Raw genomic sequence first — 25724 nt, 5'->3', positions numbered from 1 at the left:
TTTGACAGCAAAAGCCACTATATCCCAAGAACCAATCAGATGTCGCGAATTGAATAATATGTTTCCAAGTAGCGGCACGCTCATACGCCTGCTTTTATGAGGAGACTCTTTCAATTTTGGATTTAAAACATTAAGTTTGATAAACTGCATGAGCCTGTCCGGCTGTCAGTGAATGGCAAATGAAAACGTCCCTTACCTCAAAACTCATTATAAGAAAAAGAAAACACTGTACAGTCAGAATTGTTGCATGCATTCATAACGTTTTATTGTGCAGCGACGCTACTTTAAATGATTTACTATACATCAAATAGCAACGGCGTTTCTTTTATTCCACATGGATGCTGTGAGGATTAACAAGAGGCCAAGACCTTGAGTTTGGTGAGAATGAATGAATGACAGCTTCTAAAAGTGTCTGTGAGGCATCCCCTTTTCCCCAGGAGGCCTACTTTGTCTTTTATTTTCTAATGTAAGCTATTTTTAAATGATAAATATAATGTATAAAACTATACATTATTCGTATTACTTCATTATACCTAAACGTCTGATAAGCTTTATATATTAATGGACAATGCACAGATATTGATGTTTCACAATGTTTTTACACACATTATTTGAATCTACCAAGCTTAGCTTACAATGTTTGCCATGTTTACATCGCTCAACTTACATTAAATCTAAATCCCAAATATCAGAAATGACAACAGATTGTTAAGGTTTAATTAATGTCAGTTTTAATGTTATTGATTAAAGCAGTTACTTGACAGATTTCATTTTCATTTTTCTTCTACTTTATCCCTGGTTTATCACAGCAGAATGAACCGCCACTTACTTGACAGATTTATATGTTTTTAATTTCAGGTGGTTTGTGTAATGTGTTTTATGTTTGGTAAAATAATCTCCAATTGCATCCTCAGTAATTTTCAGCTAATTACACTGTCTTGTCCCAATGTGAATTTAGAGGTTTCTGAATAAAAAGCACAAGAGGATTTAGCTGGTTTTAACGCATAAGAAAATCTCCCTTGTTAAAAACCAAAGAATTGTCTAATGTGACATTTAAAAAAAAAAAAAAAAACTATTTTATTTACTAGCTAATAACCTTATTATTATCTATAAAATGATACTACTGAGCCTAATTATAGGAGCCTAATAGAAAATGCTCATTTACAAAAAAAGACCTCAGATGGATTTAAAGGGTTTTGCATCTGAACTCTTCATATATATATATATATATATATATATATATATATATATATATATATATATATATATATATATATATATATATATATATATATATATATATAATGAAAGGGTGCAGATTACAGGCTGCAATTTAGAAATATTGATCTCTTAATTACATTATTATAGACTATATTATTTTCCTCTTAGTTGTGTAAATGAGTGACTGAATTACTTGACAATGACACAAGGTACAGCTATAATATTGTTCAGATCATACATTTTAGTTCTTAGGCAAGTTAGCCATGAATGTAAATGATATGTACAACTTAATATGTATTTTAAATATGTATTGTATCAGAATACAAATAATATTTATTTGGAAAAAAATTATTTGCGGTCTGTTTTTTTTAAATATATATTTAAGAAAGTGTATATATATATATATATATATATATATATATATATATATATATATATATATATATATATATATATATATATATCATTCATTCATTGATTCATTCATATTCTTAGTCCCTTTATTAATCAGGGTTCGCCACAGCAGAATGAACCGCCAACTTTTCCAGCACATGTTTTACACAGCGGATGTCCTTCCAGCTTCAACCCATCACTGGGAAACACACATACTCTCTCATTCACACACATACACTAAAGACAATTCTAGCTTACCCAATTCACCTGTATCGCATGTCTTTGGACTTATGGGGGAAACCACAGCACCCGGAGAAAATCCACGTGAACACAGGAAGAACATGCAAACTCCACACAACCGCCAACTGACCCAGCTGAGGCTCGAATCAGCCACCTTCTTACTGAGGCGACAGATCTACCTACTGCGCCACCGCGTCTCCCCCATAATATAATATAATATAATATAATATAATATAATATAATATAATATAATATAATATAATATAATATAATATAATTTTCCATTTTTTGTAGCGTCTTGTCATAAACCTGAATATTGCAAAATAAACACAAAGACTTTGCAGTTTATCATTTATTGAGCTTTCTTTCGAATTAATTGAACATTTTCATGTTATTCAAGGAGAGATTATCAGTTTTGTCACTTGACCCAAACGTCAGGATTGTCGAAGGTTGTGTTTTTCAGCATGATGTTGAGAGATGGAGATACAAGATGGTGTCATGATCCTGAATAAAAGAGACAATGATAAAGATTTAGAGATATATTTTGATTAAATGAATATGATTAAAAACACTCTAAGCAAGGCTCAACAAAATTCATGCAATTAGCTCACAATTCAAATAACTTCATGTGTTTTTGGGACAGCCGATCGCTCGGTCAGTCAGTCGACAGCAGCCTCTTTGATTTACATGAGAAGAGCAGGCGCAAATGCCACTCGCAAGAGAAATTTAAGATCTCAAAAAGTGTACACAGCAGCCTCGGGTAGATTTGCAAAAACCGAAAAAGAATGTTCCTACTGGGACGTATTTGGAACTCTTCAGAAATGCATTTAGCGGTATGTTTTCTGAATGAGCCTGGGTTGACATTATAAGTACGCAAATATCTTTAAATATAAAATATGCTGCATGAAACGGAAGCTGAAACGATGCAAAAAGCACATTCGGTGTGATGACGGCCTATTGTTTTTCCATGGTGGGCATCTGCTAAACTGGCCAATTAGAGACTATTAGCTTTTATTAATACTTTCAATTTTACAGATGTCTCACTAAATTGTCTACAAACTGATCAGGTAAAAAAATAATAATAATAAGATCTGATTGAACCCATGTTGATATTCATGTTGACAATTCACATCACCCTCCAAAAAAAGAACCATTGAATTTTTTAAAGTTTTGAAATAATTACGATGCAACAAAGCTGCAACACACCTAACAAGCTAATCAAGGTCTTATTAGGTATACTTGAAACACTCAGACAGGTTTGTTGAGGCAAGTTTGAGCTAAACCCTGCAGGGCACTGGACCTCCAGGCAATAGATTGGTGACCCCTGTTCAATATTATGTCCTCAGTACTTTGTTGGGCCACCTTTTGCACTAATTACAGGATCAAGGCGCTGTGGCATGGAGGCGATCATCCTTTGACACAGTTGAGGTGTTATGGTAGCCCAAGTTGCTTTGATATTGCCCTTCCACTCTTCAGCATTTTAGGGTCTATGTTCTCCCATTTTCCTCTTGACAATAACCCATAGATTTTCAATGGGGTCAGGGTCAGGTGAGTTTCCTGGCCAATTAAGAACAGGTGTACCATGGTTCTTAAACCAGGTACTGGTAGCTTTGGCACTGTCTGCAGGTTCCAAGTCCTGCTGGAAAATAAAACCATCCTCTCCAAAAAGCTTGTCGACAGCAGGAAGCATAAAGTGCTTTAAAACCTCCTGATATAGAGCTACGTCGATTGTAGACTTGTAGACAATGAACCAACACCAGCATATGACATGGGCCCCCTAAACCTTAACTGACTGTGGAAACTCCACACTGGATTTTAAGCAACTTGACTTTTGTGTTGCTTAAGCACAGACACTTCTAATGTTGTTTTTGGTTCAGGAGTACCTTGATGCATGGAATTCTACAGCTGTAGCCCATGTCATGCAGATATCTGTATGTGGTGGTTCTTGATGCTCTGACACCAGCCTCAGTCACCCTTGCTTGACAGTCCTCTCAAGGCTGCAGTCATACTCGTGCACCTCTTCCTGCCACATTTTTCCCTTTCTCTTAACACTCTGTTAATAGAGTGGAGGAAATATGACGTCAATTTGTATGCAAAAACCCGGAAGCGAGTTAGCATTTTAGCAGTTCCAGTTCCCAAAGTCAATGGGTTTTTGTATGGGGTTTGAGTAAAATCGCTTCCCTGCTGAAAAATCCAGCTTAAACCAGCCTTGGCTGGTTGGCTGGTTTAAGCTGGTCGACCAGGCTGGTTTTAGAGGGGTTTCGGCCACTTCCAGGCTGGTTTCCAGCCATTTCCAGCCTGGTCTTAGCTGGTCAGGCTGAAAAATGACTAGCCAAATCCAGCTAAAACCAGCTTGACCAGCCTGGTTTAAGCTGGATATAGCTGGTTTTGACTGGACTCCCAGCTTGGCTAGGCTGGTCAAGCTGGTTTTAGCTGGTCATCTCCCAGCCTGTCCAGCTAAGTCCAGGCTGGAAATGGCTGGAAGCCAGCCTGGAAGTGCGACCAGCTTAGGCTGGTTTAAGCTGGATTTTTCAGCAGGGTTAAATAAGGTTTGTGGCAAACACAAACTCAAGATACTTTCACGTTTTGTTCTACGACATAAAACACATCAGTTACAGCACACTCTTGATTTTTTAAATCGGTTATGCTTCTTTCAAAGGAAGGTTGCTATCAAGTTGCTAAATGGGACTACAGGCGGTTTCGGAGGCATTATACGTCATCGAGCTGAACTGGTCTGGAGCGCAGCTCGCTTTTGTTGGGTATTTGGATTTGTTTGTTATTTAGGTATTTTCATGAATAGTATTTTATAGTTTGTAGTATTTTTCTAATTGGAAATTCAGATTGTGTGTAGATAATTCCTTCACTTGTAAAGACTGTCGAGACAGTCTTTAGGAAGATAGTGCAAGATATTAAGAAGATAGTGCTGCCTGTCTCTTTCCTGCTCTCAGTAATGCAAACGTGTGAATAAATGTGTAAAAATACATGCATGTTAACTGCCATTTTAACGTGATCAAGTGATTTTTCGTCTTTTTTTCTTCATCTGAATGTGTAGCACATTTAACTCTGTCATAACTGTAATATTTAACTTACAGTCCTCCATAAAATGTACAACAGATGTGTCTGTATGGGCTGCTTTTCACTGTACTTCGTGACAAAAAAGGAATATTGAATGTTGCTCTGTGTTCGGGCATTTGATAGACTTGTTCCTCCTCACGCCTCATTTCTGTCGTCTGTTAAGGTAAGCAGGCTGTGTGCACGCGAGCGATACACTTATTTAAATGTCTTATGATAATACTATTCAGGCAGATTCATACACGCAGTTTTAAAACTTTTAGAACAACCGTAAAGCAAAACAGATGTATTTCTCACGTAAAAACGATCCCAAAGGCCACATAGGTCTATGTGTTTTTTTGTATTTATTTGTTTATAATATATACCGTGGATTATAATATAATAAACAGAGAGATTAACTCTTTGTCATGGACATTATCTAAAAATAAGCTTGATAAGTTGTCTGAAGCAGAGTGGGGCTGACGTCACAGACGAGCGCCCCTAGGGCAGTGTATTCCGTTTAAAGCCTAATGTTAGCTTTTCAATTCTTGCGCTTGTATTTAAGATCCAAAAGTGCTCAAAGTTATATTTTTGTGTGAGGATTATCCGGCTGGACAAAACGTGTAAGTGTAATGAATAGTGTTTGAACACAGAGCTTATTATTCGCAATCTTCGAAAAGCCTATCAGAAAATCCTATAGGGATTTTAACGAGGGAACCAGTTTTATGCTAGCAGCCGATTAGCCTACAAAGTGACGTCATCGTTCCTCCGCTCTATATACTTAGATACTGCACTCTGAGAGCATCCAGTTTGTTTTGCAATTGTCTTTTGAGACTTTTTCTCCTTATGGAGGGTTCCAATGATGGTCTTTTGCACAACTGTCAAGTCAGCAGTTTCACCATGATTTTGAAGCCTGCTAGGTCAGACTGAGACAATTTCATGGCTTTGCATTACTTAGCAGACTACATTGAGACAAAGGAGCCTACAATGTTGAACTTTGCCATTATATTCTAACTTTGTGAAATACTGGATTGGAGGTTTTTTTATCATCAATCCATAATCATTCATATTGAAACAGAAGAAGGCTTGAAATATTTCACTTTGTGTGCAATGAAACTCACAAGTTTCACTTTATGAAATAAATTGTTGAAATAAATGGATTTTCCATCGATATTCAAATTTTTGGCACACACCTCTAGAATAATTGGTTACATATTTAATTGCTAATATTTGGTTGAAATACTTACTATTATGTTGGTCAAATTACAGTCTCTCTCCTGGCAGCTTGCTTTACTTGTGAAAGTGTAGAAGTGTTGCTTTGCTTGCTTGTTACAGCAGGTACAGTATGGAATTTAACAAAGAGAGATCGTCTGCATGAAACTTGACCCAAAAGTGATGTATTAAGGTCAGTCTGGTTGCCTAGCAGGAGAAAGACAAAAAGATTAAAGTGATTTATCTGTTAATGGGTTGTTGGTTTGACATTGCATTTTCACTATAACACATGACAAACATAAATATAATCTGTATTGTCATCTATCTATCTATCTATCTATCTATCTATCTATCTATCTATCTATCTATCTATCTATCTATCTATCTATCTATCTATTTATCTGTCTGTCTGTCTGTCTGTCTGTCTGTCTGTCTGTCTGTCCGTCCGTCCGTCCGTGATAATTTTTAATAGCGTACATTTTGACAAAACCGTCTTATTTACTTTTAATATTATATTTCTTTACAGTTTTTGTTCATAAATTAATTAGTACAGAAATTGGTATGTTCAGGACCTTCAGGACAAAGAAAGTTTTTATTGGAACCTGTTACAGTTTTTCTTCATTGGTATGGCTAATTTCTTGAAAAAGGAATTACATTCTCAACACTCAAGATTGTTTGGCAAAAAAGTTGTACGGTTCAGCACAACACTATAGCTCATATATTTCCCAAAACTGTTCACTCATGTGTTAAAACAAAATTTTCTTCTTATTTAAACAGTCAGTGCCCCAAAATCCTTTGTCCCTTTGGCATTGTGTAAGCACTGCAAGTCAAAAGGTTTAGATGTTTTGTCACTATGGCCATATCCCTGATGTCTACCTTTCAGTCTTATAGTTTTTCTCTAAACTATGAGTGCAAATCTCAAAACTGTTTGCTGGAACTTCAGATCTTCAAAATGTAGTTACTCACCCAAAACATTTAATTTATGCTTCAAAACCTAGTTTTCATTTCAGTAATTTGGCCACGGTGTAACAAACAGCACTAGTAACCATTCATCCAGCCAGCAGAGGGAGCCTTCGCCCGAATTCTGACTGCCTGTTCTTATTTGTTCATACAGTTGAAATCAGAATTATTAGCCCCCTGTTTATTTTTTCTCATTTCTGTTAACTGATTTATTTTATCTTTGCCATGATGACAGTAAATAATATTTGACTAGATATTTTTCAAAACACTTCTATACAGTTTAAAGTGACATTTAAAGGCTTAACTAGGTTAATTAGGTAAGTTGTTGTATAATAATGGTTTGTTCTGTAGACTATCGAAAAAAATAGCTTGAAGGGGCTGATCATTTTGTCCTTAAAATGGTGCTTAAAATTTTTTAAACTGCTTTTATGTTAGCCGAAATAAAACAAATAAGACTTTCTCCAGAAGAAAAAATATTATCAGACATACTGTGAAAATTATTTTGGGAAATATTTAAAGAAAATAAATAAATAAATAAATAAATAAAGAGGGGGCTAATAATTCTGACTTCAACTGAATATATATATCTATATTGATCAGCTGGTTTGTCTATAAGCTGACATACGAGTGATCCGCTGATGAAACGCAGCTTTGAAAAGCTCCAGTGTCCCTGTGTCTGTGGTTAGCTTCAGTAAACAGCGGTGAGTTCGGTGAATTTTATTATTTATTACTTTTTTAAAAGTCCATTTTTATATATAATATTTTATTTTTAAAATTATATACAACATAATTTTAATGTTGTGTTCTTTTCTTAGCCTTAGAAAATACTACATTTTATCGTTTCTAATAAAAAAAAAATAATTAGTGGCTTTGCATACACCATCATTTAAAGAGTTTAAAATACTAAATGCTGTATTTATGCTGTATTTTGATTTGGTTTTAACCTCTGTGGACCTACTTTCACATCCGTCATTGACCACCTGAGGGCGCTGTAGTGCACCAGGACTCAGTAGGCACTACAGCGTCCCAGGAAAGACTACATTTCCATACATTATTTCGCGCACACACCAGATTTGTCATCTACACTGATTTACAACCACAGCTGTCTCCATTCTCCGTGATTACCATATATTCAGTCATTCAACCACTGTTTGTCATCGCGTCGTTGTCTTTCTTGTACCCAGTAAGTCTGTTTTTCCTAGTTGTTGTTCCTGATCTTGCCTCGTATCTTGCTATAGTCTACTAAGTCTAGTTCATGTTTATCTGTTTTAGTTTCTTGTTTTGTTGTTTATTTGTTACTTTGCACTTTGATATTTTGGATTTTTGTTCACTGTTTTTTACTCTTTAATATATTAAAATCTGCACTTGAATCCGCTATTTTTGTTCCCGTTATTGTTTTGATCACGCCTAACGTGACACTTGACCTACATTTGATTCACAATTGTCAACGTTTGACAAAATGTCCTTACCAAATCAAACCATATGCAGATTTCACTCAGTCCAGACCAACAAACACCACCTGAAAATGACATTTGGAATGTGAGATGTTTTTGGTGTATCTTATTCTGTGTAAATTATGTTACAAAAGCATGCTGTATGCATGAGTTGATTTAATAAATGACTCACAAAGGATTGTTGTGGACAAGACACAGGATCACTCTCTGGTTAGTTGCTAAAACAATGGACAATATTATTAATTTTGAGAATTGTAACCATGCCAATTATGCTCCAGTTTTCCAGTTATCACACGTGTTTGGGGTATTTTTTTTTGGCTTCCACACAAATTCAAATTTAGATTTTTGTATTAATATTTTGAATTATATATGAACAAATACACACACACACATACAGTACAGTGCCCAGCATGAGTGCACCCCCCACCTTCCTCCCTCTTCAATAATTCAGATTCTATGAAACAATAAATAAAATAGTTAACGTAAAAATGTGGTCATTTAGTAAAGGAAAATAATACATAAAAATTGCCTAGGTGCTGCAAAAATAATTATGACCAATTAATAATAAATAATTAAGACCAATTTTTAAATACATTAATTAAATCTACTAATTTAATTAATTTCTATTGTAGTGCACATATTTTAAGTCATTAAATTACATAAATATTTTGTTAGATTAGTTCCCCTTATGTATTTGGGTATGCTAATGGGTATGCTAATGTAATGTAAAACTGGTAAAACAGATTTGCACAAATATCTAATTCTATAGAATCCCAGTATTATTTTTAAAACAAGGGGTGCTTTGTTTTCAGAATTATGGTGTACTCTGTTATACTGGGTACTGTATGTACTGTATGTATATGTAATTTGTATTTAAATATTTTTACTTATGTAATTTTTTTCTTTTTTTTAAACTAGAGAAAAAAAAAAAAAAAAATATATATATATATATATATATATATATATATATATATAAATAAATGTATATGAATATTATTTTTTTCTGTGTTATTTATTTATTTTTAGTGCTTTCTATTTTTCTATTTTTTAACCATGTATTAATGTAGTTTATTTTTTTCTTTATTTTGCTTATTTTTTAGTTTTTTTGTTATATTTAATTATATAATTGTAGTTTATATATAACGTAAGAAACGTGTTAGTGAATTAGAAACAGCAGAATTTACAAGTTCTGTTTAACAAATGTTTTGTCAAAACTTAAAGCTCTGCCATATTCTTGAGGGGATGCTGAGTTTTTAGCATCAAAAGTACCAATATATATTCCAACACACCCGCGAGAGCTTGAGAAAATAGGGGATCCGCTGTCTCCTTTTTTGCCTACTTTGCTAATCACAAATTCATCTGCCTGCATTTGCAATTTCATATCAGTATTTGGTGTTTCAACTCGACAACACTTTGGCCCATAATTCCCTGACTCTAATATATAAAATTGCAAGTCCTGATTTTTATCTAACTCGACTATCTCTGATTTCAAGTTTTGTAATGGATCTATACATCCTTGTAATTCAATTAAAGAAATATCTTGGTTTTCTGGAATTGTTTTACCATTTATATAGAGTGTTCTATAGCCTCTATATATTAAGCATTCATAATTTGGGAAAAGGACATAAATATTAGCGTTTTCATAATCCTCTACAACATGTTTGGCTGTTATTACAGCACCAGAGCCGTAATAAAAGCCCAGACCTCTGCTGCGCCAACCCTCCTCAATATTCGAAGACCAAACTAAAATGTAACATGGGAACTGGTCTGATAAATATTTGCCATTACAAGACATAATCTGACCATTTTCAATAGCTAATGGACCAGATGTAAAATTTAGTTTTATTAAGCTACAAATTAATGTTTTATCAGAACAAAATGATAGTTTATAAAAGGGTATATTTAGTCCAGAGCTATACAAATTTTCCCTAATGTTTGCTAGTAATTTGAAAAGTTTTCTAATATTGTCCATTGTTTACACCAAATCTGAGAAAACAAAAGCAATATAGTAGAAAAATAACTTTACTGCTGCCAATACTTTTAGATTACAAACACAGCTAAAATCAAGATTCCAAACCTAACTTGTTATCATGTTATGCATCTGTAAATACCAACTCATATTATAAAAATGTAAATAATATGTAAGAACTAAATTAAAACTTTTCCAGTAGAACCATACCTTTTGGATGTTGGTGGCAACTACAAAGATTTCCTGGGAGGTTGGAGGATTTACAGAAGATTTGAGCCAATCATTCTTCATGGCTTCCTGAGTGGGCGTTTCATTATAGGAGCTGTAATGAGTAAAACGAAACTTGAAATGAGGAAGTGGTAAAAATCCTTTAGAGGTTTTTACTGAAATGACAATTAAAATGAGTTTATTGGCTTGCTGTAAACTCAATAAGGCTGATTTAATTTTATATAAAAAAACTTATAATTTAAATAATTTGCTTGGGTATTTTAGAAAAATATTAGCTAGCACTGATATGTTTAACTAACCACCTTAAAACCACCCGCAGATTTAGCAAAGGCACATACTTTATACTATACATACTATAGAATACAAAAGAGATGTTATATAGAATTATCTGTTGTTGTCTTGACACATGGTCGAGAATTAGGTTTATTAAATTTTACCTCCCTGACTCATCATCCCTCCTTTCTGCTTCATATGAAAAAATCTATCAAGAGCCACGCTGTCAAAATAAGATCATCATCATCATTATTTGAACTTTAGGTTAACACCTCTGCATTAAAGGCGGTTATGCCAGTTTCACAACGCATGATTTTCACTATGCATACTTCAGTTTGCTTTTTGTTTAAACTACATTGCTTTCATCAGCGTTGGCTCGGTTGCACATAGAGAATAACATTTTTATTCCAGAATTACTTCTACTAATAAATACACTTGCACAAAAAGGAAATCTCATAGCATTTACTGGGGCACTGGGATTTTGCCCCAGTAAATGGGGTCTAGCATCGCCACTGGGTATTGATATTTGCACTATAAATGAGTGTATGGGTGTTTCCCAGTGATGGGTTGCAGCCGGAAGGGCATCCGCTGAGTAAAACATATGCTGGATAAATTGGCAGTTCATTCCACTGTGGCAACCCCTGATTAAGAAAGGGACTAAGCTTAAAAATAAATAAATAAACGAATACAGTATATCAGTATAGATGTTCAGTGAATTTGCAGTAATCTCTTTGACTTATTAGTAAAAAAAAAGTTCAGAAACTGTGACTAAAATATCTGTGATTACCAGTGTTAATTTTGACAGCAAATTCTGATTTAGTCTTAGTCTTAGTCTTTGGAATAATACACCATTTAGTTTTAGTCCTATTTTAGTCATCTGAAATCTTTTAGTCTTAGTCTAGTTTAGTTGACTAAATATCATAAGAGTTTTAGTCTTAGTTTAGTCTTAAGTCTATTAGTCTTAGTCTAGTTTTAGTAGACCAAATATTAGCAGATTTTTCTCCATAATTCATGTAATTGTAAGTATAATATAATATATGGAAGCATATATAGAATACAGGCACATATCTAATTGTTGTAATAAAAACATTTTATTACATGTCAAAAACATGAGTCTTTTTCACAAAAAATAACCACAAGACCTGCTCTCCCTGAACAATATGCATTTGTGATATGCATTGTCCCTGAATTATATGAAACGCATATGACATTCTTTCAAGATAAAGTACAGCATTCATACTGTGTTTTAATTAAATTGCTAATTTTAGTTTTCTTTGGAACTGTTAGTCTCCCATCTATCATCCCCATCATTAGCACAAAGTCCTCATCCTCAATTGTTGTGAGTGGTAAACCTGTCCGTCCAATCCATCTAGCTATGGCCTGCTCCTTGGTCTGTTGTTCCTTTGATTCAGTCTTGTACTTTGAAGACCTTAGGAAATCTGAGATGGCCTGCTGCTGTGTTGTACTAGTAGCATCACTAGCTTTATTTCCACCTGGCCCATGGTCATCAGACATCTTCTGTATCTATGAGGATATATAAATGATATACAAAGTTGTGATATTTTCTTCTTTCTTGCCATATAACACACACACACACACACACACACACACACACACACACACACACACACACACACACACCTTTTGTCGAGTCATATCACCACAACATCTATTATAATAGTACACATATTTATATTAATTAATTCAGCGAGACAATTCGTTTAATCAATACTATTTAAAGTTAATTTCCTTTGGCTTCAATTTTATTCCAAGTTTAGCAGAATCACGGTGGTTTATCTTATAGGATAACCTTAACGTTAGCGTTTATGCTTACCTTGGTGTGGATTTCTGGATGAGCCGTCTGTAAACGTCGCTTCAAGTTGGTGGTGTTTTTCCCAGCGATTTTTACTCCACATGGTTTACAGACGCTCTTGTTGTCCTTGTTGTCATATGTGAAGTTTGACCAGATGTCAATTCTTCGTTTTCGTCCTAGACCAAGCTCTGACATTTCTGTCTGTCTGTTCATGAGACGCTGCCCTCGGACCGAGTGAACAAAACTTTAGCGTGTTGCTAACGAGAAAAGTCAACTTAAATTAACCAACGCTTTGTAACCAAGTATAATGTGTAACTAAATATAATGTATAACAAACGTCATCATAACTTGAAAACCGCGGCTTTTGTTTTGAAAATGGCTTTGCCAAGACCAACCTGCCCTCAAAAGATTTGCTCTGATTGGATTTCCCCACAAAAGGGTAGTTCTTATTGGATCTCTTCTCCATTCGTCCCGCCCCAACATTTTCCTCTCGTTTTTATTCGTTGACTAAAGTGTCAGTTAAATTTCGTCATCGTCTTCGTCATCGTATCTGACTTTTTATTTAGTTTTTATTTAGTTTTCTTCTGTAAAAAATGTTCGTTGACGAATATTTTTCGTCATAGTCTTCGTCAACGAAATTAACACTGGTGATTACGAACAAGAAAAGAATAAACAGTCAAATTAAATTGCCAAATTCAAAAGAAAAGTAAAGCAGATTGGTTTGACTGTATAAGGGAAATACCTCACACTCGCGGTGCTAAATCATTTGCCGTTGATACGCAGAGCAGCAATTTGCTCTTGGGCTGCAGGTGTGAGAGACGGCTGTGTGGTACTGGGCCACATGTGAGTGACTGAGCCGGGGGAGGGTAAAGTCTAGATCGGATACACGGCTGGCCGGAAGTGTGATATGCGCATCAACATAGCATCATTTTTGTGATACTGTATAACAATAATTTATATTTTTACAGTACTGTGGTTGGGTTTGTGGTGGGACTATTAAAAAAATACAATTTATTGATTAATTTACTACATTAATACTATGTACTACTGTTTTTACATTACTGTGATGGTTGGGTTTAGGGTTGGGGTAGACGTTAATAAAATACAATTAAAGAGAATTTTTTATAAATAATATAAATTATTGCAGCCGCAATCATATCTGATCTAGCAACAACCCTGAGGATGGGGCCGACGGCATCACCTACAGCTCGTAGAGAAGAGTTGGAACGGTACAGTACAGATGGATGAGATTCTATTCAAATGAATTAAAAAATTCAATAGATTTGATGCTAGTCAATTTTTTTTTTATTTGTCGCTAAGGGGTCTGAAAAGTTGCTAAATATAGTGACAAAGTTGCTAAGTTGGCAACACTGGCGCCATCTACAGTTTGTGTGTCATTTTAAAGGTATAGTTCAAAATAAAAGCTCTTGTCATTATTTATCACATCCTCCACATTTTTTGTTCTTTATTATGTTGAACACAAAGAAAAATATACTGATGAAAGTGGGGAAAAAACAAGTATTTATTTCCAAAATATTTTTTTCCTATGGATGTCCATGAGTAAATGACAGAATTTTATTTTTTTGGGTGAACTGTCCCTTTAACACAGATCTAAAGGTGCAGAATTGAACTTAGTGCAGTGTAAAAAATTCATGATTCTATTCATGGTTTTATTTTTTAGTCTTTCCCCTTTTATTTATGCTTTTGAATTGTAATATGAGACCTTGATATTTTTTCCAACAACTCTGAAACCCTAAAAAGTTGGAAAAACTGACTTTTACTAACATTTTAATAGTTTAAAGAGATATATTGTCTGGGTTGGTGTCTTAAATTACAGTACAAAAACTAATAAACTAATAAATTGCCAGTACATTTTTGAACAGCATCTGGATGCAGACTCGGTGCAGTTGCAAGCTCAGGTGCATCAATGCTTTTAATGTGCATACCCATCCCCACCACTAACCCCACCCCTCACAGTGATGTCACTTGCTCCATTGAGTGCATTGGGTCTAACATTACTAGACTGAGATATGCAGTCTTAGCTTGCAAGTCCAAGTTGACATCCAGATACTATTGACATTTTCTGTCACTTATTTCTCTATATATTATTTCTTACACTACTTCAAACTATTAAAATTGCAATAAAAGTTACTTTATTAAACTGTAGAATTGAATTTTCAACATCAAAAGTCGACTGGGCAGAGATCAACATCCCATAAGGTAACTCACAACCTGTAATTAAGCGGAAAACACTTGTGAATCTGTGAATCTCACTTGTGATAGACTTTTTTCAGGGTACTCTAAATTTTAAATGAATCTAATCTAAATATTTAATTTATTTAGTAATTTAACATTTTGAATACTCTTGTTTATTTAACCTGTTCGGAAGTGATGAAGATATGCAGTTCACGAAGTGACCAGAAGGTGTCGGTGTAAACCTGCAGGAGAGCCAGAGACGCTTCATTCACACACATGACTGGAGCTTCTCTGCGTTTACTTCCCATGTGCGTGCAACTGCAACTGACGCTGAGAGATACACCTGCTTTATATTAGAGCCGTAATCCAACTCCAGTCGCTCTTGAGGAAGCAGAGAAGAGATAGAGGTGAAGGGGTGAGTGATGCTAGAACTAAAGGATGCAAACACTGTAGAACAGGCACTTTTTTTTTTTGCTGGACGTGTGTTTCTGCTTAAACTCCAGATATAGCGATCTAATTGTTTGTTATCCGAGGCAAACAAACCGGTGCACGCGCACCTTGATTGTTAAAGGGACAGTTCACCCCAAAAATAGTTACATCTTTGTTGTTTGTGACACGTGGTACGGAAACCACAAATTCCATTGCAAAAGGATCCCCCCTCTTGTTTTCCAGTGCAAATAAATCAAGAAAATAAAGAAGGGAAGGGTTGTTAAAGTTAATTAAAACTAAATCTATTAAAACAGAAAATAATTTACAGGGGAAAAAGCAATATGGGTTGTTGACTTAACATTTTTACCTGTCCATGATGTCACACAATAAAAATGAGTATTTGTTTAAAAGATATACCTTTATGTTGTTCCTCTGACTAGTTATTACAGCTATTAATATAGCTTTAGATGATGTTTACAGATCTGTACTTAATTTTTTTTATCTAAATATCAAAATTATCATGTGGTTGAATGTCTGAGCGACATGTGATCTTACTAATATAACAATATATCTCAGCATAGTATAAATAATTGAAAAAGTCAGAGTTTAAGTAACATAATTAGGCTTTTTTATTGGACTCATTAAATGCTGATGATAAAGTACATGATTTTAAAGAAAGGCCAAATACATTTTGTCCATAAAATGGGTATCATATGGTGTGACACTATCAGTGTTTCTCAACCACGTTACTGGAGTACTTTACTTTTATTTACTTTTACTTTCTCAATTGTCCACAAGTGGAAATTTATCTTTGGCTTCACCACACAACCACATCAGCGTTCACATTAAACACATCACAGAAAAAACAGACAACACAAATACATTCAACGTTATCCCATATATCACTTTAAAAACTCAATGTAAAACCCTATACATACTTAGAACTCAGTATTTAAAATTCTAATCGCACTCGGCACAAAGGACATTTGATACACATTTTTCTTAACTTGAGGTTGCCTAAAATGTCTTTTTGATGGCTAGAGCTGAAATGTAATATTTAAGCGATGGGAATAATCTTTAATAATGACATGTGCTTTCTGTTTAATTCTCATTGAATAAATTTCATTTGGTCATCTTTGTGCTTTACCTACAATTGCACTGGCAATTTTCACTACTCAACACAGTTTTTGCTTTTCCCTAATTGGCAACAGTCCGTACCATGCAATCATTTAAAAATGCACTCTGCATTCGCAGTAAATGTTAATCCACTATCAGTAAATGTTCCTAAATAATTAAAACATCCAACTGTCTCTATTTCATGTCCCTCAAGGACCAGAGGTTTCAACCCTTGACTATGTACTAGTTTTTTTCTGCTATTTATCATTTCCTTGGTTTTATTAAAATTGATCTCCAGTGCACTCCTTTTACACCCAACTTTGAAGCAAATGTATATAATTATAGTACAAGGTATCTCCTTCTTTTCCTAATTTAGTCAACCGGCCTACAAGTGCCATATCATCTGCATATTTAAATAACATAAAACCTAAATCCTGGATCTTAAGTTCATTTGTGTAAAGAGAAAAAAATACCAACTACAGCACTGCATGTCTTGGATATCACCCTTGTCTGTCACACCTATTACAGGTCTTTCAGTCTCTGCTAATGATGATCTGCATCAGGTGTGTTTGGTTAAGGAGACTTTGAAATTGTGCAGACCTGGTGGTCCTCCAGGAACATGGTTGAGAAATAATGATCTATATTTTGATTGGGCAATCATTTTTACATCATAATGATAAAGTCCACAATCCACATCATCTCTGGAGTGGTTTGGAATGTCAAGAGAGTAGTTCAGACTTTTTTAATTTTCAACTAATCAGCTCTGTATCTGATATGCTCACTAGTGGTGTGACATGATTTACATAATAGCTCATTCATTTACATTACATCGTTTCATTTACAACATAGATCTGCACAAAAACAAAATGCTGTAAAGAACAAAATCTTACTATAAAGATTTATGGTGATGTTAGTAACTTCACAATAAGTGTGTCCATTTTAGTTTTATGTAAAATAACATTTGCTTCACACCATGTTACAATTTTAGGTCAGATGCAACAGATTGGTGAATGAATCTCATTTTTAATACAAAATCTAAAAGACCACATTTATTTTGGGAAATTTAAGTGTCAGTACTACACAGCTCAATAATTTTATGCCAACTAAAATTATTGTGGTAGCCATATACGTATATGGTAGCCATGCGTTATTCTGCAGTAACAGCATTCATACAGCGTCCTCACCCTTGTGTATTACTCCGCCCACTTAGTGACAGCAGATCGATAAACTCAGCTGTTGGACACTATAATGTACATTTGAGGCTGTTTAGTTGAGAATGTAGTTGTTTGGATTGCAACTATGCAGTTTATTTGTAAGGATAGTGCCTACTTTATTTATTATTTCGGAGATTCAGCGCATTGGTGGCCATCAGCTTGTCATTAAGCAGAGCAAAGATGGTTGATGTTCTACCACAGAGACTGCATAATAAACCTTTAGAGGGAGAAAAATTCTACGTTTTTATTCTACCTCCCATCAGTGCAGATATCCAGCCATATCACACTGCTACTCGTGTGATATTGCCCATAAATATAATACCTTAAACATTATTTGGTTTAAGGTACATAGTTTCGTAGTTCCAATTAATTATTTCATTTCATTATATATTTTTTTACAAATGGGACAAAAGGACAAAAAGCGCACAACAAAATACTTGAAATCATTTAAATTGAATTATTATTATCTTTAATTATAAAACCAAGGGAAATTTTAAAACCCATTTAAATTATTTACAAAAACTTCAATAGTTGTTCAAGGATAAAAACAACAACAACCCTGACTTGAGAAAGTGTTTGAAAATGATGTAAGGGATTTTTTCCTTTTCTCTTTTATAATTCTACAATAGCTCTGCCCTCTATTGCCAGCCTTTTTTTAAAGTATAAAATTCTGATTTATTTTTCAGGAAGCAAGTTTTAACAGGTAATTTTTCTTAAGTAACTGTTTCTTTTTTAATTTTTTTTGTCATAATGATTCAATATTGTAAAAAACAAACGAACTGATAAAACAACAATTTGCCGTGCAGCTATTTTCTGACCGTTACGAGACTGTAAATCACTCTCTGAGCATCCAAACGGTGGCCCGTGGCCCGTTTGCTCCGTTTTCTCTACAGAGGGAGCAGTGTGCGTCTGTGGAAAGAGAAACCTCGCGCTGACCTGTGGAACACGCTTCACCAATTAGCAGCCGTACTACAGGATCAAATGGAATTGAAAACATTCACTGACGAGGCCGCCGTGCATTACAATGCTCCATTCATGAAAGGCCGATCCGCTGCACAGCGCTTTTCCCCTCATTCGTTCTTTCATTCTTTCCCTTTTTCTATGAATGCAAATCCAACCTGACCTTTCTCTCGCACGCAGCTCAGGACGGCTTTATGAGTCAAGCTCTGGGTTTGGAGAGGTTTCATGCTTGGCGCTGCGACAGTCCGTCCTGGTTTTGCACCTGAGATGCCGCACTCTGCCATTTGGTCAGCGATGATGTTTTCTGGCCCACAGACACACAATGTGCCGGCTGGGTTCGAGCAGATGTTTGAATAATGCGTAGTAAAAGTCAAGCCGCTTGACATTTAAAGACCCCATGAAATCCGAATTAGAGTTTTGTGGCGGGTGTTTCATGCCGGTTAGCTTTAAGGTTGTCAGTTTTAGCCTTTTTATAGGCTTTGTCTTCTGGGAAAACAAACCTAAAATGTTGATGATTCATCCGGCCTCCTGCTAGCGCCACCAATGCTAATATGTTCATAGTTGTGACAAAGCTTTAAGCGTAATGCATTGCTCAGTGTTCAGTATTGAGCATGTGGTCCATTTTTTCTAATTCTTTTTTTACTTGCCCTGACAAAATTATTCATTGGCTCCCATATAAATTCCCACATGGACTGCTGATTCACTAGTACAGGGGCGCCCAAACTTGCTTTTAGGAGGCCAAAAACCAAACTTGATTGAGGGTGGTGGACCAAAGGTAAATATACCATTAAAGCTGCCATGGTAATGCCCTAATGTATTAGTTTTTATGAAATAGATAGAAAAAAATACTTTATTCATACTAATAATTATATTTTTTTAGCATTTTATAATGAACTTCCTGCAATAAAAACATAAACACATTTCGAACACATTTCGAACACTCAATTCTGAATACATGGGTGAGGCTGCAATGCCTTGTGCATAGTCCGCTATCTTCGACTGACAGTGTTTACATTTTTAAAAATCTGATTCATATACAACATTTAATTGAAACATTTCATTTTAGTTGGCTTTTTTGGTAGAACAACAATTCAACAAACAAACAAAAGGTTACATTAACCTCCTAGGGCTTAGTTAGCTTAGTACATTTTAGCTCTTAAGTAGCTATTTAAAACACTTTTAATGTTTTATATTTTGTTACAGACATACAGTGTCATCCTGCAACTGTTTTGCAGCATATGAAATATCCCAAACCCTATTTTTAACTGGCCAAAATGTTGTTTTTACTCTCTGATAGTCAAAACATGCAAAAAAAAAATTGTTATATATGCATTCAAAAACAGTCATGTTTTCTGTAAATTCGGACCACGAGTCCATTTTTCTCTAAAAGTACATCATATCAAAAGACTTAGGTTTTATTCTAATTAAGTTCCAATAAGCCGAAATAGCAAAGAGAAATAAAAAATGCATGTAAAAAAAAAAAACATTGGGCCTTAAGAGGTTAAATTAGAAATGACAATCTCTGTTAAAGGCATCCCTGTTAAAGGCAAACCCAACCCTCCCATTATTCTAATTCTCTTTTCAGATGGGATAGCGGGCCAAATCAAAGGTTACTGTTATGATCTCAAAGGAGGTCAGTCAAGGGGGAGGAGTGTAACAAATGTTTGGGTGAAACAGACATAAGCAAACACAATATCAACAAGTACAGGACAAAGTACCATGTAATATATATAAGGCTAGCGCGAAAAGGAACGGCATCATAAGGCCTCGTAGATCTCCAGAAATTTAAATAGACTCATTTTAAAAATGTAGCCCTTTGTTGGTAGCATTAAAATGATTGCTTTTTTTTTGTTTAGTTTTTAGTGTATTATATGGACAATTATCAGCCACAAACAATGTAATCCTACATCAGTCAAAATTTTGCGCGTCCTTAGTTTACAGAAAGTCAAAATAGAGCCTCAGACCTGTGTTTTAATAGAAAATCTATAGTAGATTACTTATAAAACGCTAATAGAATGTGTATATGATCTATATAAGATTAAAAATCTGATGGTTATTAAACTGAATGGTCTCTAAGTCTGTTTATCCTCTATAAATGACCTTTTTATTTTCGTAATTAATTGTTTGTTTGCATGAACGTAGGATCTCTTGTCAGTTTATTAAAAAGTCAAACCCATGTCTCTGCTTATAGATCTTTCCATCAAATTTTATGAAACCACTACAGGGGCCAGGTGTATGTTACAAACACCGAAATACATGCATGCACCATTTCCCACCCCTACACGTACAACATAAACACACACACACACACACACACACACACACACACACAGATTCAGGAGAGAAAAAAAGAGAAGAAATCCAAAGGTCTGCATGCATTTTCAATTAACGTCTTCCGCTCGCAGATCTTAACTTTCCATCAAAATCAGCCAAGTCCCACAGCCTCCGCTCGCATGGAACCATCTGATATAAATATAACTTTGCAGCACGTCAGGTTAGAAAGCCATAAATACAGCTTGACGTATTCGCAAAAGACCCACCGTACCTTTCTCATCGCCCCCTAAAGATATAGAGGTGCTCTGCAAAGGGATATCACATGTTGAATTATCACAGCTACTGTTTAGCAGCTTATAGTTCAGAAAGGAGCCGCTGGTGTTTTATATCTCTGTGGCCTAGAAAGATATGGATGAGCAGGCCCATATGTTTTGATGGAGGTAATCTGCCAGATAGATTGCGGTTTCTCTTCTGCCGACGTCGTCTCCCTTCTGTGAGCAACACACTTTTTTTTTTTTTTTTAACATGCCGGAGATAAATATAAGTCAATGTATTATGTGATCTGACAGTCAGGTCTGGCTGCGCGTAGCTTGGCAATGTGTGCGGTGCGCCGAATGCAGTCTAAATGCAAAACAGTGAAGAGTGTTAAAAGGGAGCGATGTTATTTCAGCTGAGGGAGTACGTCTGTCAGATATGTCATCAAGGGTCATGTGATTAATTCAGACTTGGCTGAGCCCACTGTTTGATTAATATTCAAGCACGGTGGCTCAGTGGTTAGCACTGTCACCTAATAGCAGGAAGGTCGCTGGTTCAAGTCCTGGCTGGGTCAGTTGGCATTTCTCTGTGGAGAATACATGTTTTCCCTGTGTTCACATGGGTTTCCTCTGGGTGCTCCGGTTTCCCCCACAGTCCAAAGACATGTAGTATAGGTGAATTGAATAAACTAAATTGGCCATAGTGTATGAGCAGAGCTGGAGCAAGCTGAACTGCCGCTCTAGGCAAAGGACAATCATGCCGCCCTCAACTCTAAAGTGAAAGTGGGGCGAGGTATAACTGAGGGCGCGGATGGTGAGGGTAGTGTCGCGGACGCCGCCCTCGCTATTTTGCCGCCCCAGACGCGGATATAACTGAGGGCGCGGTGGTGAGGGAAGTGTCGCGGACGCCACCCTCTCTATTCTGCCGCCCTAGAAGCAGATATAACTGAGGGCGCGGGTGGTGAGGGAATTGTAGCCGACATTGCCCTCTCTATTCTGCCGCCCTAGACGCGGATTTAACTGAGGGCGCTGGTGGTGAGGGTAGTGTCGCGGACGCCACCCTCTCTATTCTGCTGCCCTAGATGTGGATATAACTGAGGGCGTGGGTGGTGAGGGTAATGTCGCGGACGCCACCCTCTCTATTCTGCTGCCCTAGATGTGGATATAACTGAGGGCGTGGGTGGTGAGGGTAATGTCGCGGACGCCACCCTCTCTATTCTGCTGCCCTAGATGTGGATATAACTGAGGGCGCGGGTGGTGAGGGTAGTGTCGTGGACGCTGCCCTCTCTATTCTGCTGCCCTAGATGTGCATATAACTGAGGGCGCGGGTAGTGAGGGAAGTGTCGCGGACGCAGCCCTCTCTATTCTGCTGCCCTAGACGCGGATATAACTGAGGACGCGGGTGGTGAGGGTAGTGTGGCAGACGCCACCCTCAATATTCTGCCGCCCTAAACGCGGATATAGCTGGGGGTGCGGGTGGTGAGGGTAGTGTTGCAGACGCTGCTCTCTCTATTCTGCTACCCTAGACGCGGATATAACTGAGGGTGCGGGTGGTGAGGGTAGTGTTGCGGACGCCGCCCTCTCTATTCTGCCGCCCTAGGCAGCTGCCTAGGTCGCTTCTATGGCCCTGTGTATGAGTGTGGTTATAAATGAGTGTGTATTGGTGTTTCCCCTGTACTGGGTTGCAGCTGGAAGGGCAAACGTATGTCTAAAACATTTGCTGGAATAGTTGGCGGTTCATTTTAAAAATGTCCAGGCATGCATTGTCTGATCTGAAAATCAGAATCCACACGTTTGACCTGAACACGTTTCCATGCCAATATCCAGTTACAATCATAGCCACGTATTGGCAACAGAAAATGACTTATTTTACAGTCTAACAAACACCTCCTAAAAATCTGATCATATCAGCACCAAATTTGGGATGTGTTACCTGAAAGCTCTAGGGATTATATTTTGTGTAAACTAAAGTTTTTGTCTAAAGGCGTGTCCATGGTGGCCTGACAATAAAACTCTGTGTTTCGCCATGGTAAAGCGAGCTGTTTTAGCTCAGGCTTACTATGTCCAGTCTGCCCCAAATACCACAACTTTGATTATAGTACTATACTGAAGACATTTACATGTGAAAATCCACTCAGTCATAGCGCCACCTGCTGACAGAAGTATGAACGACACGAAATCTAACATTAGCCCCTTTCACACATACAGACCTTTCCTGAAAATTGAAAGGTTGTATGTGTGAACAGGTCCTTTTTGAAAATACCGGTAAAATCGTTCTGGCTATTTTCCGGAAAGAGAAGTTGTAACATTACCGGTAATTTGCCGGAATGCTGCGCTGTGTGAATGCAGAAGGAAGATTCCCTTAATAAGCGCGTGCACGTCTAGAACGTGCTGACGTGAGACGTCTGCTTTAGCCAATCACAACAGTCAGACGCATTTACGTCCGCGCGGTTTGTTAGGATAAAAGCTTTTGAATATTTTTCCAGACACATTTAGCTGCTAGAAGTTAGTCAGATCACGTTTATATGTTCTTCTTAATGCCAACTGTGTAAATAATCATCGATGAGATGCTTATGATAAGCCATTGTTTGTTTACCTTCAAGCTTTGCGTGTGCCTGTGAAACAGCCTGTGAGCGCCTGCACACGCACATATTCACAATATTGATCATCCACAGAGTTTGTAATTTAGTAAAATGTTTACAAATACAAGCGCAGCCATTTAAAGCTCATTTGTGGTTAATGATGTCAGAATTTACCGGTATTTTGGAATGGATGTGTGAATGCTCTTTTCCGGAAAATTTCCGTAACGTCCTCGCCTTTGTGAACAGCGCTTTTTTGAAAATACAGGTAAAGTCTTTCCGGAAATTTTCCAGATATTTACCGGAATCACTGTGTGAAAGGGGCTATTGTCTGGTTTTTTATGTTTATCAACTTTATTATTGTCCATTGTTCTCTGTCATCCTAACGCAGGGGTGTCCAAACTCGGTCCTGGAGGGCCAGTGTCCTACATAGTTTAGCTCTAACTTCCTTCAACACACCTGCCTGGAAGTTTCTAGTATACCTAAAAAGAGTTTGATTAGCTGGATTGGATGTGTTTAATTGGGGTTGGAACTAAACTATGCAGGACACCGGCGCTCCAGGACCGAGCTTGGACACCCCTGTAAGGCCACCAGGCGGCGATAAGCCCGGGTGCAATGTCCCTTTCATCGCTGCTTGCAGCTTTAATGTATTATTTATCGAGTTTACATTATCTGTATTTGCTGGATTTATGATAGCAACATCTAATTACTGTAACTGCGCTTTTGGGAAGGAGAGGGGAAGGGGGTGTTAAAAGGCTGTAAAAATGTGTAAACTGATGGCACTGTTAAATTATTGAAGAAAAAAAATTTGAATCCTAAAATCCTAAAAAAAAAATTCTTAGTTAACCACTAATAACCTTGATTTGTTGCCATTTTGTCAGAAAGACATTGCTGTTCTGTCTAAGAGTGTAGTTATTGGCAAGTCCAGCAAAACCAGACATCATCCCGATAGTCTGAAATCTCATTACATGCACAAACAGCAAAAATAAACAACAAGCAACGTCAAACATCTACAATCCTTTAGCCAAACAGCCTTGCCATTCACATTTAGCTGCACCTGTAATAAGGCCCAGTGCATTTAGGTCCACTAAAAGGCTGCTTGGTTCTGTTTCAGGCCTCGTGCCCAGTGAGGAGCCCTGGCAGCGCTGCAGAACGGGATATTTAGGCTGTTAGAGCACCAGGTGAGTAATAAGGCAGAAAAGTCTAGATGTTCATGCCAGAGACTCCTGAAAGGATGTCATTTTGCCTCATGTAAATTTCCGCGTCGATCGCTGGTATCAGCTGAAGCATATTAGTGTTATCGTTGGCAGCGTATAGCAGGCGGAGAAACATATTGAAAATTTTGAAAAGGTCTCGCAAAAAAACTCTTTCGGGATTACCTTACAGATACTTTCCACGGTTGAGAGCCGCTGAATGGGAGCATTGTACGTCGGGCTTCAACCCAGGAAAGTAAACTTTGTCAGGACCTAGTTCATTAGCACCTAGTTTAGTGTTTGAAGCATGTCGTTTAGGGAAACCCCCTGCTCCAGCACGTACACATATATATGTTCAAGAAGACCCAGACCCTTCAGGGGGATTTCCAGCGAAAATCGTTCCAGAGGCGACAGAACTTGGAGAGATTTAGGCTACTCTGTGCTCTGTACGTCATGTTTACCAGAGAAGACGTGTTTTAAAGCCTTATTATGACCAGTGTTGCCAAGCGCCTTCAGGGAAAAGCGGTTAAAGGGATAGTTCACCCACAAATTAACTTTTCGGCATCATTTACTCTCCCTTCACTTGCTTCAATCCTGTTTGACTTTCTTCTGTTTTATTTTTGAAGCTGAAAATTTGTAACCATGACTTCTGTTTGTTTTTGTTTTTCCTACTTTAAGAGTTCAGATGCAAAAGC

The 25724-nt window shown here is 36.7% G+C and overlaps 1 protein-coding gene and 2 long non-coding RNA genes across 6 annotated transcripts in view; 1 reads left to right on the top strand and 2 right to left on the bottom strand.

Annotated features, from left to right (window-relative positions):
• Window positions 1–2191: 2191 nt before the first annotated feature.
• Window positions 2192–10734, bottom strand: si:ch211-213i16.3. The gene is given in 5 exon segments (NR_170094.1): window positions 2192–2358; window positions 6153–6324; window positions 8547–8596; window positions 8704–8749; window positions 10711–10734. It is a non-coding gene; the product is annotated as a si:ch211-213i16.3 (long non-coding RNA).
• Window positions 10735–11788: 1054 nt separating this feature from the next.
• Window positions 11789–25724, bottom strand: part of LOC147839464 (uncharacterized) — a 44209-nt gene continuing 30273 nt past the window's right edge. The window contains exons 2-3 of the long non-coding RNA XR_015519115.1: window positions 12836–13458; window positions 11789–12525 (exon numbers count right to left, since the gene is read on the bottom strand). This is a non-coding gene — a long non-coding RNA (uncharacterized LOC147839464). The remainder of the gene's footprint in view (window positions 12526–12835; window positions 13459–25724) is intronic.
• Window positions 15304–25724, top strand: part of fermt1 (FERM domain containing kindlin 1) — a 211495-nt gene continuing 201074 nt past the window's right edge. For 2 of the 4 annotated variants that reach the window (XM_087298801.1, XM_087298800.1), the window contains exons 1-2: window positions 15304–15425; window positions 24951–25017. The gene's annotated coding sequence lies outside the window, so the exon portion shown is untranslated. The remainder of the gene's footprint in view (window positions 15426–24950; window positions 25018–25724) is intronic. The other 2 variants (XM_087298803.1, XM_087298802.1) reach the window with 1 other exon arrangement.

Source organism: Danio rerio, chromosome 20, assembly GCF_052040795.2.
Source record: "Danio rerio strain M-AB ecotype USA chromosome 20, GRCz13ab, whole genome shotgun sequence".
Taxonomy (NCBI): Eukaryota; Metazoa; Chordata; class Actinopteri; order Cypriniformes; family Danionidae; genus Danio; species Danio rerio.
This window is presented reverse-complemented; position numbering and strand designations above follow the sequence as displayed.